Source organism: Petaurus breviceps, unplaced genomic scaffold (genome assembly GCF_028583685.1).
Source record: "Petaurus breviceps papuanus isolate PSGF00001 unplaced genomic scaffold, PetGlider_PUasm1.0 188, whole genome shotgun sequence".
Taxonomy (NCBI): Eukaryota; Metazoa; Chordata; class Mammalia; order Diprotodontia; family Petauridae; genus Petaurus; species Petaurus breviceps.
This window is the reverse complement of record NW_027185804.1, coordinates 8830398-8846177: the sequence shown is the minus strand read 5'-3', so window position 1 is coordinate 8846177 and position 15780 is coordinate 8830398. Positions and strand designations below refer to the sequence as shown.

At 37.3% G+C, this 15780-nt stretch overlaps 1 protein-coding gene across 7 annotated transcripts in view; it reads right to left on the bottom strand.

The window, feature by feature from the left end:
- Positions 1-15780, bottom strand: part of BMAL1 (basic helix-loop-helix ARNT like 1) — a 96011-nt gene that overhangs the window by 75778 nt on the left and 4453 nt on the right. The window contains exon 2 of one of the 7 annotated variants that reach the window (XM_069091255.1): positions 2488-2539. The exons of the other annotated variants lie outside the window; for them this stretch is intronic. The gene's annotated coding sequence lies outside the window, so the exon portion shown is untranslated. The remainder of the gene's footprint in view (positions 1-2487; positions 2540-15780) is intronic. 7 annotated transcript variants of the gene reach the window in all.

Below are 15780 nucleotides of genomic sequence, written 5' to 3'. Positions count from 1 at the left end.
CTTCAGGAAGCATTTCCCAATCCTTCTTTATCTTAGTGCCTTCCACTTTTTAGTTATTTCCTATATATAGCTTGTTTGTCCACATGTGTCAACTTGTCTCCTCTCTCAGCTTGTGAGCTCCTTGAGGGGAGGGACTACCTTTTGTCTCTTTTTATATTCCCAGTGCTTAGTACTTTAGCACACAGTAGACACTTAATAAATGTTTACTCAAATTCAATTTGAAGGGAAATTTCTAATGATATACCAAATTTTCTATTCTTAGCCTGGTTCTGGTCAATATTTTGCCAGTGACTTAGGGACGTTTATTAAATTTGTTGATAATACAAGCTGGGTAACAAAACTTGAATTTTAAAGGATCTAATCAATGCAAACCAGTGAGCTAAATCTAACCAGATGAAATTCATAGGAAGAAAATAAAGTTTACATTTTATTTCATTCCTACGGTAGCATGTAGTAGCATACTATGCTATGGGGTTTAACATGCACATATTTTGTATTGGACCTGTGATTTCATCAATATGTTCCTGGGGAGGTTCTTCCTGTGTCAATAAAGGTTAGCACCGTCTCTGCACCATAAAAGCTTTAGAGAGCTAGTGGGTCACTAAGAGGCTCAGGGATTGACCTGAGTCCCACTGCCAGTCACTGTCATAGGTAGGAAAACCTGAACTGAGGTTTTCTGGACTCTGAGGCCAGCTCTCTAACCACTGGGCCGCGGTACCTCTAGTGTATGTGTCTAGGGAGATAGACAAAGAGGCACCCTAGGCATTCAGAGTATGTGATTTCTTTAGGAAAACAGACTCATGATCAGTATATTTAAATGATTTCTTATGTAGTCCTGCATCTACTCTCAAAAGAACTATTTCTTGGTGGATTTTTCTTGCATACAACTTCCTACCTCAGGAAACTGATTATTGCTTCTTACAACAGAAATATGACCAGCCCTGAAATACTTAAAAGAGATCCTTTTTATTATTGTTGCCATCAATAGAAACTTTATTATTCCATTTTGGGCTATCAAGGAGCAAGGAAAATGTTTTTTTTTTTTAAATCTCCAACAAAGAAACTACTACTTGTTGAGTCTATTATAAAGAAAATTGTTCATGTCTGGGTTGGATTAGGTGGCCTCTGAGATTCCTTCCAACTCGTGGATGTTGTAAAACTTCAGTTCAGTTTCAAAAGAAGAGTTCATTCAGTCAGGCATGGTTCAAATCAGGCACGGAGCAAAACCAGTTGAAGTGGTTGGGCCATTACTATTAAATAATCAAAATGAGGGGAAAAATTACTCAAATTAGTCAACTGGCAACTTTTTAAAATCAAAAGCTAACATAAAAGGTTTACACTATAGCAAACTGGCTCAACCCATTTTCCCCTTTTTGCTGCCACTTACTTTGCGCTCTATAGAAAATTAAGTAAACAAAAACTTTCTTTTCTCTCTCTTTTTTAAGGTGAACCATTAATACATGGCCAGATATCATTGAAACCACAAAGCCCCCACTTGTTTTGAACATTAAAAGGATATTTCTCATGACTGTTTCAAATCCATAGAATAATTCAGAAGGCTTTTGTGCTGTCTCACTATCCCCACCCCACTAAAAAAAATGAAGAGCATTCAGTTGAAATAATTTCATAGCAGCATGGTTAAGGTCACACATCAAGGATATAAGCCAGGATGAGAGCTTACTGGTCCCAAAAGGGGCTCAATATCACCAACCTCTGAAGGTCATCTCTGGAGGTATGGGATTCGAGCCTGGTGAGAACATACAAGCTTCGCAACTGCATGGTATACATATGGGCAACAAGTTTTCAGGGGTTGGCATTTGAATTCTTTCATTTTTTCCATTCTATCCTTACCAGGTGCTAATTCTAGCCCCATTAAAACCAGAATTAAGATTATGGAGGAAAGCACAAATTCCAACCCAATCTCAACTAGTACAAAGAATTCAGTAATACTGAAGGCTACAGGGAAGCTTTGAATTGGACCTGACAGAAAAATAAAACAAGGATCGAATCTGCAGTGAGAATGACAGGCAAAGGGGAAAGAAGCCAGTGTTGACTTCCTCATCATACAGACACAGGTCTACAAATGAGCTCTCAAATTTTGGGAGTAGTCTCCCAAACTAAGTTGGCAGGTCAAACTAAACCTGGTCATGTGCCTTTAGAGGTTCCCTGTAAGAGTGTCCCTGGTCAGCATCCTTGTGGCACTATTTGAATTCACTGAAGGCTAACTTGGGAGACTAGTACTCCCAGGTAATCATCTACCCTACAGAGTGGGCCACAGTAAGAAAGGAAGGGGGAAAAAATCTGTAGTTAACAGAGAAAGGTATCTTCTGAGTGGATGTATTCTTTTAACTGAACTCCAAGGGGGTCAGGAAAAAGGAAGCCCAACTCTCCTGGTGATAGGCTATTTAGCAGTATTATCTTGTTTGCAACCTTGGCCTAGCACTAACACTTGGAATGAGTGATAGATGAAAAAAGGTATATTTTTACCTGAAAAGAAGCGACTAGGTCATCGAGACTCAAAATCCAAGATAACATGATTCTGGAATCATAGAATCACAAAATGTTAAAGTCAGAATGGTTTTTTAAAGGTCATCTAGTTTAATAGCCTCATTTTTTACAAATGAAGAAAGTGAAGCCTACAAAGGTTTAGTTCAGGTGGCAAACCTGCAGCCTCAAGGTCACCTCAAACTCAGCCCTTTGATTGAATTCAAGTTTTACAAAACAAATCACTTTACTAAGGGGATTTGTCCTGTGAAGTTCTGCGTCAAACTTTAGTGAATCTCCAACCAACCCATATCAGCTATATATTTGTATTTCAAAAACAGATCTGACAAAGTCCTTGAGCCAGGAAGACCTGGATTCAAGTTCTACCTCTGAAACAAACTGGTTTTATGATCTGGGGTAAGTCACTAGCTCTCAGTGTTACAGGGAACTCCACCCTAAGTTAAGGGGAAGGTGCTTCCTCACTGATAAAGGGAGCTTCCTCACCTGGAAGTCTCCAATACAAAAAGAAATCAAAAGTGTGGTCCCAGTCCCTACCATATTAGGTGGCAGAAACTTTCTAGGTGCTTCGGATACAAAAACAAAAACATCCATGTCCAGATGGAGTTTCCAATTTATCAGAGGAGACAAAAGGCACATGTATAAATATATAATCATGGGGAGAGGGAAGAAAGGTACTAGGAGCTGGGGAAGTTAGGAAATCAGGAAAGGCTTCCTGTGAAACTGGGGCTAATGCTGAGTTTTGAAGAAAACAAGTATAGAAAGTGATTCTAGTCATGGTGTACAAATGCAAAAGCATGGAGATGTGGAGCTGAGTGTTCATTTAAGTGGCAGTTGCATTTCAAGAACATTTTGGTTATTTCTTTGGTTAGGTTGAGACCAAAGGAAAGACAGACATCTTTGATAGAGTCAATGATCACCAAAAGATTTTTTGACATCTGTCAAATGAGCATACTGAGGGAATTCCACGGATGTTATGTATTTGCATTTCAAAAAGAGATTTGACACAGTCTCTTAGGATATGTTTACACACCAGAGGGAAAGACATAGGCTAGATGGTAATATGGTTGGAATCATAACTGATTAAATGCTCAAACCCAAAGGATAAGAATTAATGGGTTAATGTTAAACTGGACAGCGGCATTTAGTCAATTGCACCACAGACCTTCCCTTGACCTGGTTCTCTTCCATACTTTTAACCATGACTTTGATAAAAAACATAAACTTATGGAACACTTATTAGATCTGCAGATGACACAAAGCTGAGGATGATGGCAAACATGTTGGCAAGAGAATTTTAATGTGAGATACTAAAAGGTCTCTAGAGACTAGAATAATGGGCCAACTCTAATAAAATGCAATTAAATAGGGATAAATGAGAAGTTTTACACTTAAAAAAAACTATATAAGCACTAGGTATGGTTGGACAGTAGTTCATATAAAAGCTATCTGGGGATTTTAGAATATAAATGCAATATAAGTGTTACTTGGCAGCCAAAAAATTCTAATGATGTCTTAGGCTTTATTTTTAAAAAAGAATAGTGCCCAAGGAAGGTAGTGGGCCTACTGACACTGATAACTTGTGGTATGAAGGGACTAGAAGCCAAACCTCGTGAGGATGAGTTTAAGGAATGAAGAGAGGTTACCCTGGAGAAGAGAATATTTAAGGAAGGAGAAGGGCAGAGAGATGAAAGAATGGCTGTCTTCAAATATCTGAAATCTTGTCTTTTGCAAGAGAAATTAGGCTTGTTTTTCTTAGTGTCAAAAGGCAGCTTTGGAAGTAATGGGTGGAAGTTGCAAAGCAATAGATTTTTTCAAAATTTAATTAGAAATTTTTGTCATGAATAAAAATCAATTCTCTCTCCTTCCCACTCCCACTTCCCCATTGAGAAAAAGAAAAAAAAACAAACATTTAAAAAATGCTCGTAATAAATAAGTATCAAAAAGCAAAACTAACTCCTACATTGTCCATGTCCAAAACCCAGATGTTTTCATCTTAAAGCAGTAGATTTTGAGGTGGTAAGGGAATACTTCCTAATCAGCAAAACTGTCCAAAAGTACCAAGGGCTGGCCTACAATGTAGGGAAGGGGTTTCCTACTGTGGGAGGCTTAGAGGCTGGATGGTCACTCGACATCCAGGTAATATTACTAGGCATGTAGACAAGAAATTGGAAATGAAGGAAGAACTGTTCTTGTACTTGTGCCCAGCTCAATGTGCATTATCTATCTAACTCAACATGCATTTATTGTCTATTAAGTTTAAAGGGACTGTACTAAGTGCTAGGAATAGTGAAAAAAGGAGCCTATATCCAGAGCTGTTCAAGGTTTTGCCTAGAATATCTTGGTTAGCCCTGTATGGATGTAATGCCGCTAAACCTCCAGGTCAGCCTCCATGTCCAGGGCCTCCTCTTCTGGGACTGTGGTTTTCTTGTATGGGGGTTGGGGGGTGAGGATGGAGGATATTGGTAGAAATCTGTACTTGGCCACAACATTCAGGAGGCTACAAAAATAAGCTATGAGTGTTACAAATTAAGAACAGCCAAAACCAGAGGCCCTTATTTGCTGTAAGTATGGAAAAGGCAGAAAATTCTGTACTGACGTTAAGAGATAAGTATACTCACTCCATTTGCATTTCCATGAATGACAAATAAATAGCCATAGGTGTAGTAGAAGGCACAGACTAGCCTCCCTACCCCAGAAGCTAAGAGGGCTGGAAGAACCTCTCTCCCCTCTAAGTGGAGATAGGGCTGAGGGATGGGGTGGGGTAGCTTACTTCTGAGAATGAAAGATGTGTTTCAAAGGGAAAGGTTTTAAAACAATCTCTCTAAAGATGGTGAGGGAGAGCTAACCTGTGCCAGTGAGTTGGAGGATGATATTGAAGGAAAGGAACAAAAGCAGAATCACTAAACTTTTGGAGCTCATATTTATGAGGCTCTTACTTCACCACAGAGCAGGAAGCTGGATCTGGGCAAGAAGCAGCTTCGCATGCTCTAAGAAACAATGTTGCAGACCCACAGGTGCCGCCAGCATAAAGGTTATCTAGTCATTAACTGCCAGAGGCAAAAAGGGGGACAAATTGTGAGAAGGGGTAGCTCCCTGGTGAGGGGGTACCAATGCTGCTATTTGCTGACTTGATGTGAATAATTAAAAGGTTTACCATCTTTTGGGTGGTACGTATCTAACGTGGAGATAGAAAGTCGTCTCAGATTTTATAAACAGGAGGCACAAATGATACCAACAGAAGGAACCTAGTGATGATGAAATCCTGGGATAGAAAATGAAGACCACAGGGGTACAGATGGTGTCTTCATCACTGCTGCCAAGTATAAGCAGGGGTTTCTTCAGAGAAACACTGATTTGAGAAGGGAATAGCTGGATAAAAAATATTATCTGAGAGTGATATTTAGATTTCCGAACTACAAACTTACAGAGTGAAGGGCTCTTGCTCAATGATGTAATGCACCTATAGAGGACCAGTAAAAATATGATTACAGGGAGTCCTCCAAATCTAATGGTAAGGGGATTAAAATTGAAATTTGAAGGGAAGAGAGAAGAATGTCTACATGCATCTGTCAGACCAGACATTAGAGAGTAGCTATTATAACACTAAAAGAAAAAATTTAGTAGAGGCTTGATAATGCAGGAAATAATTCCCAATAAGAAAGTCTGGAACAATAAATGCACAAAGTCTGAAAAATGGATCAGATAAACGAGAAATTCTAATATAAGGAGGCAAACTCAGGTGTTTCTGAGTCTTGGTGGAATGAAATGCATGAATGGATACATCTATACAAGAGTATACTTTATTGAAAAGGAAAAGAATAAATACAAAGGTATAGTGAAGGAATTAAAATGATAATATATCTGTGAGAAAATACAGGAACAAAAAGAGAAAGTTCAGTAAAAAATAAATTAAAATGTCTGGTAAGGATTAAGAGAAAAAGAAGCAATTTTTCCTGGGACTATACTCTGGGTCCAGAGATATCAAAGATGTAGCCTCCTGACTCTTGCTCAAATCAGATTAAAATGTAATAGGGACATATTTAATGAAATAAATAGAAATATAAGAAGACATAGAAAACATTACATTTTAAAACTAAGTCAATATGGCCTGTATGGATTAAGTGGCCCACAGTTTCTACTTGAGTTTGACACATTTGCTCCAGACCACCTGGATTCTCAGAGGATTATGATGACCTGGCCCAAAGATAGGATATCATAATCATGGGGAACTCCAAGTCTCAGATCTCTACCAAAACTCGGGCAACCGAAAAATTCTTGACTTGCTTTAATGACAAGTACATTCATGACAAGGTGGAATGAATAATGGGTACTGCCATTCTAGGTCTGATTTTGATCAACAAGAAGGAACTGACTGCTGAAGTAAAAAGGACAGGGACCATGAGGGAAAAAAGATGAGGAAAGTCAGGCATAGTCTGACCTGCAACTCACATTTTTGGGGAATGGATTTCATTTCAAAGGGTTCAGACAAAGGGTAGATAGGATCTCATGGGTGAGAACACTATAGGAGAAATCAGACAAGATGGATGACAAACTCTCAAGGATGAAATTTTGAAGAAATAAACACAAATTATTCCAGTGAAAAAGAAAAAGCTGGTATGTCTAAAAGATATTGATGGGGCTACATAGGGAACTCATCAATTAATTGATTAAAAAAAATCACAAAAGATGGAAGGAAGTACTTTTATAACAGGGGATGAATGCAAAAAGAGGGATATGGTCCTATGAGGACAAGATGTTCATTGTGATTACTAAGCCCTCTCAGGGATCTTTGAAAGGTCATGGAAAACACATGGAAATACCTCAGGAATGAAGACAGGCAAATACTGTCATCATTTTCAAAAAAGGAAAAAAAAATAGGATCTGAAAACTACTAATTTCATCAAAGCAAGGCCTGCCAGACTTGAATTGGCCTTACTCTGCTTGGCCCCAGAATGCAAAGCTAGAAGGAATGGGCAGAAGTTTCAGTGAGGTAGATTTCAACAATGACACCATCACTAGAGTCACTCAAAGAAGATCTCTTCAATGGCAAAGGAAAAGGGTCACAAATGTTACCTATGATAACCACAAAACATCCACAGTAATGACAGTGACAGACCAGCCTCCAAAAAGAGAAGGAGAAATGTGGGCTAATAGGGACAGGAAGCCTTTATTCATCTAAACTGCCAGGAACCTTATGTTTCTGAGCAAAAAGGATTCAACTCCTCTAAAAGCTTCTTTAACTATCATTATATCTTACTAAGCTACACCAAAAATAGTCTGAATGAATATATTTCAAACTTGTTTCTGATTTCATACTCTCATTCTCAAATTAATTCATTTCCCTTGAAGAACCTTCAAATATATTTCAAAAGAATGAAAACTATAGTTATCATTTTAACTTTAGAATATAAAAATATGTTTTTCTATTTATCTTTTGTAAAACTCAGAAATTTACCTACATGTCTTTTAATTCAATGAGGAAGTCAGCAGATCAGTCTCACAATTCAACCTGGATACAGAATCCATGGGTGACTGAACTATGTTCCTCATCATTTTCAGTATTTGGTTTAACCATTCTGGCTATGCATAAGTCTAAATGTAAGCCCAAAGGAGCAGTAGGGGAACCTCTTTCTCTTTAACTGCCTTGGAAATAGGGGAGAGAAGGTGGAAGCGGATAGGATCGATTGGAAGAAATAATAGGAAAGGGTTTATTTAGGCAAATTAGTGTTATCAGTGCTGGTTAACAGCTGCAACAGTAATGTTTAACACGTAGGTAAAGATACAATGGTTTCACACTCACATAGAGAAGCAAGAGGACCTAGCAGTACCAGATCTCAAACTAAACCACAATCATCAAAATAATCTGGTACAGGGGAAGAGAGGCTCATCAGTGGAACAAATTAAGTATATCCTTACAGAAACAAATAAACACAATGGACTAGTGTTTGATAAACCTAAAGTCCTCATCTACTGGGACATGGATTTGACAAACACTGCTGGGAAAAATGAAAAGTAGTCTGACAGAAACTAGATTTATACCAGCACCTCACATTATACATACACGAATGAAAACACCAAACAGGTCAATGGCTCAGACATGAAGAGTGATATCATAAACAAATTAGATGCAATGAAGAAATTATCCTTTAGATCCATGGATAGGGGAAGAGTTCAGGAACAAATAGGGGGAAAAGAAGATCACTGAAGATACAATGGACAAATTCAATTACATAAGATTTAAATTTTTGCAAAACCAAAGCAGTTGAAATGAGAAGGGAAGCAACTGGTTAAAAAATGATAATAATAATAAAATTTAAAAAAAAAAATCCCTGTGATAAGTTTCCCTGACAAAGCTTTCATTGACAGAGTGGCTAGGTGGCACAGTGAATAGAGCACTGGCCCTGGAGTGAGGAGGACCTGGTTTGGATCCGGCCTCAGACACTTAACACTTACCAGTCATGTGACCATGAGTAAGTCACTTAACCTCAATTGCCCTGCCTTCCCGCCTCCAAAAATAAAAAAAAATAAAAACAAAAAAAGGTTTCATTTCTAAGATATATAGGTAACTGACTCAAATTTATAAGATTAATGGTCATTCCTCAACTGATTATCAAAGGATATGAAGAGGCAGTTCTCAAAGGAATAAATCCAAACTCTCAATAGCTATTTAGGAAAAAAAAATCCTCCATATCACTAATAATTAGAGAAATACAAATTAAAACAACTCAAGGGTTCCATTCCATACCCATAATAATATTGGCAAAGTTGGCAAAAAAAGGAAAATGATAATTGTTGGAGGAGCTATAAGAAAAAAGGAACATTAATGTACTGTTGGTAGAATTATGAATTAATCAAGTCATTCTGGAAAGCAATTTGGAACTACACCCAAAAAGTCACTAAACTATACATACCCTCTGACCTAACAATATGACCACTAAGACTATACCCCAAAGAGATCAAAGAAAGGTGGAGAAGGACCTATATGTATAAAAATATTGATAGCAGCTTTTTTTGATAGAGCCAAAGAATTGGAAACTAAGGAATTGTCCATCAATTGGTGAATGGCTAAACAAATTATGGTATATGAACATAATGGAATACCACTGTTCTATAAGAGAAAGGCTTCAGAGAAACCTGGGAAGATATGTATGAAATGATACTGAGTAAAGTGAAGAATTCCTTCAAAATAAAGAGAACTCCTTCAAAATTAGATTGGAACAATTGGAAGCTAATGACTTTATGAGAAATCAAGATACTATAAAACATATCCAAACAAATTAAAAAATAGAAGGCAATGTGAAATATCTTAGAAAAACCACTGACCTGGAAAATAGATCCAGGAGAGATAATTTAAAAATTATTGGACTACCTGAAAGCCATGATCAAAAAAAAAAGCCTAGACACCATCTTTCAAGAAATTCTTAAGGAAAATTGCCCTGATATTCTAGAACCAGAGGGCAAAATAGAAATTGAAAGAATTCACCAATCACCTCTTGAAAAAAGATCCCCAAAACAAAACTCCTAGGAATGTCATAGTCAGATTCCTGAGCTCCCAGGCCAAGGAGAAAATATTACAAGCTGTCAGGAAGAAACAGTTTAAGTATTGTGGAAACTCAATCAAGATAACACAAGACCTAGCAGTTTCTACATTAAGGGATCAAAGGGCTTAGAATATGATATTCCGGAAGTCAAAGGAACTAGGACTAAAACCAAGAATCAGCTACCCAGCAAAACTGAGTGTAATGCTACAGGGGAAAATATGGTCATTCAGTGAAATAGAGGATTTTCAAGCATTCTTGATGAAAAAACTAGAGCTGAAGAGAAAATCTGACTTTCAAATATAAGAAGCAAGAGAAGCATGAAAAGGTAAACAGGAAAAAAAATCATTAAGAATTTATTAAATTTGAACTATTTATATTCCTACATGAAAAAACGATAATTGTAACTCATAAGACTTTTCAGCATGAGGATAGTTGAAGGGAATATATATGTATACATACATATATATGTATATATTGGAGGATGTATGTATATAAATATATATGTAAGTATGGGCATATGTATGTTCATGTATACATAGACAGAGGGCACAGGATCAGTTGAATATGAAGGGATGATATCTAAAAAATAAAATTAAGAGTTGAGAGAGGAATTTATTGGGAGAAGGAGAAAGGGAGAGCTAGATTAGGGTAAATTATCTCATATAAAAGAGGTAAGAGAAAACTGTTATAATGGAGGGGAAGAGCAGGAAGGTTAAAGGGAATGGGACAACCTTATTCTCATTGAATTTGGCTTAAGGAGGGAATAACATACACACTCAATTGGTATCTTACCTTATTGGAAAATAAGGGGGTAAGGGATAAGAGGGGGGATGACAGAAGGGAGGGCAGATTGGGGGAGAGGGTTAGAAGCCAACATTTTTGAAAAGGGTCAAAGGAGAAAATAGAATAAGCAGAGGGCAGGATAGGATGGAGGGAAATATAGTTAGCCTTTCACAATATAACTATGGAAATAATGTGGGTAACTATACATGTACAATCTATACTGAATTGCTTATCTTCCCAGCGGGGGTGGGTGAGGAGAGAAGAAAAAAATCTGGAACTCAAGGTTTTAAAAACAAATGTTTAAAAAAAATGATGTTGGTTTTTTTTTTAATGCAACTGGGAAATATTACTGGCACTGGGGTATAGAAGTCCGTCTTGCCCTACTAGAAATTTAGGGGGGTGATGGGGGAGGATATAAGAGAGAACAGATTGGGGAAGGGGTTTTGGGGTAGGGGTAGGGGAAAGATGGGGAGAAAAAAATTGTAACTCAAAATATTGTGGAAATGAATGTTGAAAACTAAATATAAATAAATAAATTTTAGGGAAAAAGAGAGAAAAAAGAAATAAAGTATATACTGTGAGATGCAGCCACAAGGACACTGGTCTGAGGAAAACAGAGATTTCAGGTTGAGAAAGAGTCAATTTGAAGAGGAGAGGGAGGCCAGATTATGGAGGGAGGTACTTGAAAACCACGCATAGGAGGAGTTCAGGCCTGATGCTGCTAAACAAAAAAATGTAGATTAGGAAGAGAGACCACTCAGAGAGCAGTATACAGAAGGCCGGTGTGGTGGGGGCGGGGGCCCGGAGCCTGAGGGTAGGAAGGTCAATTATGAGGCTGTGGCTATAGAGGGGAGAGGCAGTGACTTACTATAAATGTATATCAAGGAGAAACAAAGTAAACAAGCTAAGACTTAAGGAAAAACAACTGTTACTACCTGTCTTTGGGGCAAATCGTATTCAGTTTGCAGTCCTATACCAGTGAACAAGGGTTTAGTGAGTACCTACTGTGTGCCAGGCACTATTCACACAGAATGATTACCCTAAAATCCTGAGCTAAAATATAAACCAAAGCATATAAATAATGTATTACCAAAGATTAAATGTAAATCAAAGATTAAATTATGTTCAGTATACTTTTACTGTATTTTAATTCTTTGGAAAAATACAGAACACAAATTCACTGAATGGTATAGAGGAGAACAAGCCACATATAGCACATTTTATGTAACATGTTCTTGACATAACATTGTTTTCCCTTACTGTCTAAATTTATTTTTAGCAGACAGCATTTTAAAATCCTACAAGCCTACCTACCCCCCTCCCCCAATTCTTAGGTTAAGAAATTGGCAAAGAGCCCAAAAGGTGGGGGAGGGAGAGAATGTGGGAGCAGTATCTAAGGGGTGTTTCTTCAATAAGAGAAATATTGGAGTTTAAGGTGAGGGATTTTCAGATATTGTTAATTGTTAAACTCCCCCATCATCAATAAGCTGACTGAACAGAAATTAAAAGACACACAAGGCCCATATTAAGTGAAAAGAGAGGAAGACCAGAAAAAAATGCACAAGAGAAACAAAAATTCCCAACAGGATCTTTTTAAAGGGAACATTTATATAGGTTGTATAGGAATCAATGCTAGAAAAGAGCTTAGACAAACCATCTATTCCAACTGCCTCTGTTTACACATGAGGAGGTTAAAGTTCTGAGAAGAGCAAGTTAACTTCCAACTCAAGACCTCAGACTCTAAATCTATGCTGTTTCCCATAACTCCTCATATATTCTCTTTTGTGAACCCTAACTAATTCTGGGGGGCAATGTCCAGAGCAGCACCAAACCTGCTCTAAGGTAAGCCGTACAGCTCACCAATGAGGGAAGAATAAAATTCTCTTAAGAATAACTGTGTAAGCAACACACATGCTGGTGCTTTATAACTGAGGGAGTAAGTGATTCTGGTTGCTAGAGAAATAGGGCAAAGTTTGCCAGCATTGCCAGACTCACCCAGGCAGTTTTAGTCTTGCCCCGAAGTTGTTCTGTGTAAGAACCAAGGACATCATGGTGCTGAAAGAAAAATCTCTTCACCCCAGCTCCTTTGAAGTTTTGCTTAGTGGAATACTCGGGATTGTTTGAAGGGGATTCAAGCTAATCAATGGAGGGGTATGCTAGTCGTGAAAAGGAATTTGGGCTAACAATATAAGGTCAAAATGTGTACATGATCTAGATATAAAGGGAGATACCATAAGCAAATTAGAAGAAGGAATAGTTTATTTGTCAGATCTATGGAGATGGGAAGAATTTATGACCAAACAAGAGGCAGACTATAGTATGAGATGAAAATGGATAATTCTGATATTAAATTTAAAAGATTTTACACAAACAAAATCAATGAAACCAAGATTAGAAGGAAAGCAGAAAGCTGGGAAACAATTTTTACAACCAGTGTCTCCGATAAAGGCCTCATTTCTAAAATATATAGAGAACGGAGTCAAATTTATAAGAACACAAGTCATTCCCCAATTGATGAATAGTCAAAGGATATGAACAGGCAGTTTTTTGATGAAGAAATTAAATCTATCTATAGTCATATGAAAAAATGCTCTAAATTATTATTGATTAGAGAAATGCAAACTAAAACAACTCTGAGGTTCCACCTCACACCTATCAGACTGGCTATTATGACCAAAAAAAAAAAAAAAAAAGAAAGTGAGAAATGTTGGAGAAGATGTGTAAAAATTGGAACATTGTTGGTGGAGTTGTGAACGGATCTAACCATTCTGGAGAGCAATTTGGAATTATACTCAAAGGGCAATCGAACTGTGCATACCTCTGATCCAGCAATACTACTGTGTCTGAAAGATTTTAAAAGAAAGGGAAAAGGACATATTTGTACAAAAATATTTATTGCAACTCTTTTTGTGGTGTCAAAATTGGAAATCAAGGGTATGCCCATCAATTGGGGAATGGCTGAACGAGTTGTGAAATATGATTGTAATGGAATATTACTGGGCTATAAAAAATGATGAACAGGCTGATTTCAGAAAAACCTTGGAAAGACACACAAATTGATGCAAAGTAAAGCAAGCAGAACCAGGAGAACACTGTATACAATAACAGCAATACTGTAAGGAAGATAAATGTAAATGACTTAGCTATTCTTAGCAATAGAATGATCGAAGAGAATTCCAAAGGATGAATGATGAAAAATGCTATCCACATCTAGGGAAAGAACTGATGGAATCTGAATGCAGACTGAGGCATACGATTTTTCACTTTTTTTGTGCATGTTTTTTTTTCTTTTGGTCTGTTTCATCTTTCACAACATGACTAATATGACAATATGTTTTATGAGATTGCACATGTACAACTATATTTTGATAATTGCTCACCATCTTAGAGAGGCAGGAGGTGAGAGGAGAAAATTTGGATTCAAAAAAAATTTTTAAATGAATGTTTAAAATTGTCTTTACATATAATTGAGGAAAAATATTATTTTAAAAAAAGAAAGAACAAGAAAGGATTTGAAGCCTTAGCTTAGATAATACAATTAAGACTCAAAGACCCTTAGCAGCAGTAGGAAGGGGAAAGACAATTCGAAAGACTGATTTGAAAATGTCTAAGGGCTTCTTTAGCTAGCTAGGAGCCCAGTTTGGGGCCTGCATCACAAAAGAGCTTAAATTAACCCAGAGGGATATAAGCTAAAGAGCTGACAGAATTTCCTCTGAGGAGAAAAAGCTGAATTGCAGCTAATAACCAGATGGTGGTAGCAGAGAGCAGAAGTACCTTAGTGGAGACACTGACAGAGAAATTCTACTGCTAGAGAATATCAGTACTGCTACAGAACTGGAGGTGGGAGCTCCCCTGGTCACACATGTTCCTTGACCATACATAATGCCTACAGATGTGCTCCTCCATGCCACGATCCTATATATCTTCCCTCTGCCACTATTGGTATACGGTAACATGAGGAAGGGCAAGACATATGAAAGGGGAAATTTTTCTTGTCAATTATTTTACTATGTTTGTTTTGAACATCTATACTTTCTGGTTGGCTCTTAATACATTGACAGGGACTTGTGACTTAGTTTTAAGTGCATACTGACCAAATAAAATTACTTTCAGTAGCTCTCTGATGGTCCCCCTCTGAAGGGGGCCTCAAGGGCTATAATAAGAACTCCAAAAATTTGGGAAGACCATGGCTGCAGTCTTCATGGTGAAAAGTGACTTAGACATATTATGCTTCACATTGGGAGCAAAATATGTCCAATGGATCAAAGGTCCAATGAATCAAAGTTACAGAGAGGCAGATCTTTGTATTGGCTTAAGGAAGAACTTCCTAACAATCATAGCTTTCCCAAAATGGGATGGCCTACTTCACCAAACAATCAGCCTCTTCCCACAGAGCTGAATGGTCTATCAGGGACTCTAGAAAAAGGGATTCCTGTTTCACTGGGAATTTGACTAAATGATCTCTGAAATCCCTTATAATTCCAGGATACTGGGATTCTATAGACTCTCTGCTCTAGCCATCCAGAATGTTATTTATATAGATGGATGTACATGTGTATGTATATGTATACATAAAAGTATAATTCAATTTGACTCAATATGTATTAACTATGTGCCAGATGCTAATTCAAAGACAGAAAAAAATCATGCCCTCACCTCAAGGAGCTTACATTCTACTAAGTATTTTGAAATAATGGTATTTATCTTCCTACTAAATTACAAACACCTTATAGAATGAGCAGCAGTACCTGGCACAACTTTGTATCAGGAACAGCACATTAAAGGGAGAAAAAAACTATAGATAAGTACAAGATAAAAATACCAAATATGGGTTTTTAAAAGCTTTATGGAGAAAAGTTCTACACTACGCCAATATTTTATGGAATAAAGTCTGATATTTATTCATTGGAACATTTCCACTGTTAAGGCACAGCAATCTCTCATTCCCCAA